Genomic DNA, 4,644 nt, shown 5'->3' on the forward strand with positions numbered 1-4,644 from the left:
GGGTCTCAATAGGAAATGCTTTTCATTGGATAAGGAGGCATTATTAGGAGCTGAAATCCCGCCCAATCCTCTGTGTTCCATCGTTCCCTTAGTCACCAATCACTGGACTGAAGTTTTTCCTTAAAGAGCATTGCCCAGGAAAAGCAGTTTCACAGTCAAGAATTAGTGGCTTAACTGCCACTTGACAATATAAAAAGTGTCTTTCCTGACCAATTAATCCACAAAGTCTGTGAGCCTGTTTTTGCTGTAGGACGGCTACCATCTTACAATTCTAATGAGGAAAAGGAGACAAAACTTCAAACAAAGATGAGGGGGAAAAAAAGCAAAATATATAGGAAACAAGAAATGGAAAATTATTTGTTGACAATAACATGTATGTTGATGTGCTTGATTGAGCCAATATACAGTGTACTCTGGATGGAAAATCTCATTTTGTATGTTGTAATGATGTGCAGTAAATGAATGTAAATAAATAAATTTAAATTAAAAAAATCTATAAAAACAAGAAAAGAAATGAATATACAGAAAATAAAAAAGCAACTCCAAACTGAGAGTATTTCAATTATGATCAACCCATGTTTGTGCCTATTTGTTCAAAATAATTATAACTACAATATTGGTGATAATAAGTACAGGACAGGAAAAAGAAAAAGTGGATAGTACCACAAATACATACCTATTATACTATGCAAATTAAACCTTTACCACCACCACCACACACACACACACACACACACACACACACACACACACACACACAGGAAAGAAGAAAATTCAATGCAATGCTCACTAAGACAGTGAAGTGTTCTCAGATGGAGATGTGCTGGGGTCCCAGAGCTCTAACACCCACCTTCCATGAACTAGGGAGTCCATAGCAAAAGGAGGGTCTATAGTTTTCTTAGATAACTGCCTGGTAGAAAGTCTAATTACTGTGAAATGCTTCAGAGGTGTCTTTTTTGTTTTGTTTTGTTTTGAGAGGTTCTTGCCATAGGGCACGTGAGCTCGCCACACAGACAGAGAGAGACAGAGAGACAGAAAGCTAGAAATCACCCCCCAGGGGGGATGGCCACACCACAATCCCTTCTCCTCCTTTCTCCTCTCGGGATCTTGGGCATGCACGCACACACGCCTGGCATGAGTTTTAAGCCACCGGGTCCAGGACTAGAACTGCGGTTTACTATGAGGGAGTCCAGCAACATAGCCATTATGCTAACTGCTAGTCCCAATGTTTCAGAGGTTTACTACAAAAACAAAATTATTAGTACATATAGTACAGATGCAATCTGTTTATAATGTGGAGTTATCTTTATCTGTGTACCTCCTCCTCCCACACCCCCCCCAAGCAAGTACTTTTCCTATAGATTGACTACTTTGGTCACCCACACAGCTTTTTTTACCCTTCCCTATTTTCTTCTTTCTCTTCCTCTCCCTGATTTCAATTGTAGCATAAACTCATTCATTCATCTTTAATTGCATTGCTCACCCTTCCCCTCTACCAGTTTCCTCCTTCTCTCCTCTACCTACACTCATTGCTAATTCAGTGGAACCATCAATAGCAATCATTCTCCTTTCTCAGGAATGAAGCTCTGGCCAGGAATAAGGTTCTTTCTTTCTGTGGGCGGAGCTATGCCCTTGGAGACTTCAGGGAGCCTCTGCCTGCTTCAAATCTTTAGCCTGCATCCTTAAACTTCCTCATATAGAAAATGTTTCATGCTTGTTTATTTTCCCTCTTTCTTCTGCTCTATTGTGGCTGTTCTTACTAATGGTCAAGGCCAGTAAACAAGTCAGTGTGAAGTTGACACTAGCCTTATTTATCACCTGTGACTTAGTCTGTTTTTTTGTTTTTGTTTTTGTTTTTTTTTGCCTTAGAATGTGTGCCCTGATGACCATGCCACAATCCCTTCCCCTTCATTTTCCTCCTGATCTTGGGCACACACACTTATGCACCCAGTGTGAGTTTCAAGCCACCGGGTCCAGAACACCAACCACAGTTGGCCATGTGGGAGTCCAGCAATGTAACTGCTATGCCATCTCTTGGCCCCACCTGTGACTGACTTTGAAAAACACTTTGTCTATTACTCTCCTCCCCCATTCCATCATCAGTCTTTACTCTTTCTGTTCCCCACTCTGCTTGTCTCAGGCATGCCTATTTCTGTCAGTTGCTGACACTGGCTATGTCTACAGGAGTGGTGTTTTACCTACTTTGGGCCCAGACCAGTCCTTGGTGTATTTATCCATTCACAAGACAAAGATACAGTTACTGTCCTTCAGAACTTCACAGACTAACTGGGGACACAAAGAGACATAAAACAGTGATTTTTCTAAGGGCAAATTTTGTAAACCCCTGAAGCAGTTTTATGGACAGTAAGTTCTGTAAAGGATCAGAGGATGGGGATAAAGTCCCATGGGTAGGGCCAAGAGGGCTTCCCAGAAAAGATGGGATTGGAGCTTGACCTTGATTGATGATTAGAGTTTAAATAAACCAAGAAGGGAAGGGGATAGATTTTCAAGTGACCAGAACCAAGTGATAAAATGCAGACAGTGAGAAGAGACAGGAAATGAGGATGAGACTGGTTTGTGAAGAGAAAAGAAGGGTAAGGAGAAAAGCTTTTGAAGGTAGTGCTCTATCATGGCAACTCAATCCACTATAATAACTGAAGTATTAACCTATAATCACGATCGCTGCTTTGTTTGATCAACTCACTATCTGTCTTCTTCTTGGTATAATATCCCTCAATCTTCCAATTCATCTGACTTCATTTTCTCCCTAAGGAACTCAAGCACCTTTCTGATTAATCTTACAAATGACTCCTTAGCAGGTCTTTTAAGATGTCATTGGGGAGACCAGCAGATGGTATAATGGCATCATCACTGGATTCCCATGTAGTTGACCATGGTTTGAGGCCCAGACCCCAGTGGCTTAAATTCATACCAGGCACGTGTGCATGCTTGTCCAAGATCCCGAGAGGAGAATGGAGGAGAAAGGATTGTGGTGTGGCCATCCCCCCAAAGGGTGATTTCTTGCTTTCTGTCTCTGTCTTTTTTATATGCTGTTGTGTAATCTATTTTGGTGATAATTTGATTAATCTTGGTCTCTCTCAGTTGTAAACTCCAAAATGGTATTGTCCATGTCCGTCAAATCCCAAACTGATATTAGCATATTAGTGGCTTTGACAAAAATTTTTTTCCTGATCTCTCTCACCCAACAGAAGCGATGATGTGACTTTTTTTTTAATAACTTTTCAGCTAAAAACATGTGCCATTTTATCCACTTGCATATGTATCCACATAATGTTGTCATTTTAGGCATGAAGAGTACACACACAGGGAGCCAGCAGTTAGCATAATGGCTATGTCACTGAACTCCCACATAGTCGACCGCGGTTCGAGGCCCGGACTCGGTAGCTTAAAACTCACGCTGGGCGCGTGTGCGTGTGTGCACAAGATCCCGAGAGGAGAATGGAGGAGAAGGGATTGAGGCGTGACCATCCCCTCTGGGGGGTGATTTCTCGCTTTCTGTCTCTATGTCTCTCTCTGTCTGTCTGGCGAGCGCATGCACCTTATAGCGAAAACCTCTCCAAAAAAAAAAGAGTACACACACATAAAGAAAAAAAGGCCTATGCACAAAAAGTAGTAAAGTTTATTCACTATCATCCTCTTTTCCTCTCACTTCACTCCTTGCTTCAAACTATCTAGTTTTGCTTGTCCAAAACATCTAGTTTTGTTTACTCCATTATTTGTAAGGTGGAAGGGAAAAGCTTTTCCAAGGCATTCTCCAAATACCCAGTTTATAGCTACACACTTAATCTAAAACATCTTCTTTAAAAGGCCTTCGTTGGGTTGCTGATGTCTGTGCTACTGGGAAGGGGGAATTAATATGTAACTGAAAAAGTATATTAAGAACTATCTGGGGGAGGGGCCAGCAGTTAGCGTAATGGCTATGTCACTGGACTCCCATGTAGTCGACTGAGGTTCAAGTCCCGGATCTGGCTTAAACTCACGCCAGGCGTATGTGCATGCATGCCCAAGATCTTGAGAGGAAAGTGGAGGAGAAGGGATTGTGGCATGGCCATCCCCTCTGGGCGGTGATTTCTTGCTTTCTGTCTCTCTGACTCTCTCTGTTTTTCTGGTGAGCACATGTGCCCTATAGCAAAAACCTCTCCAAAAAAAAAAAGAACTATCTGGGGGTGCATGCATTTCATTTTTATCTCTTTGAAAAGAAAGTAACTGAAATATGACTAACTTCCAACTGGGAATTTACACACATGTATAAAAACAAACAGATGCTTGGGACCTTTACACTCTAAACCCAAATCATTTTTTCTTTCTGCCGATATCAAAGGATTGGGTGAATTTACCTAGAGTGCCAGTAGCTCCACACTCTGCTAGTTTCCCTATAAACAGTACAAGTGTAACCTAAGGGTTTTAACTATGCCTATGAAATACGGTCCAGCTAACAGTTTTGGTAACTTCCAAGGGCTCTAAATGAAAACAGTGTTCTATAAACCTGGGTAGTGTTCTAGGGAAGGGAAGCCAGTTAATTGCTAATTTTACATTAATTAACAGATATCTTAAACTTTCAGAAAACAAAGAAAGTAAGATCCTGAATCCTATAGCCTTTCTTTTTTATACCGCTTTCTTTTG

This window comes from Tupaia chinensis, unplaced genomic scaffold (genome assembly GCF_000334495.1).
Source record: "Tupaia chinensis unplaced genomic scaffold, TupChi_1.0 Scaffold000475_1, whole genome shotgun sequence".
Classification (NCBI taxonomy): domain Eukaryota; kingdom Metazoa; phylum Chordata; class Mammalia; order Scandentia; family Tupaiidae; genus Tupaia; species Tupaia belangeri.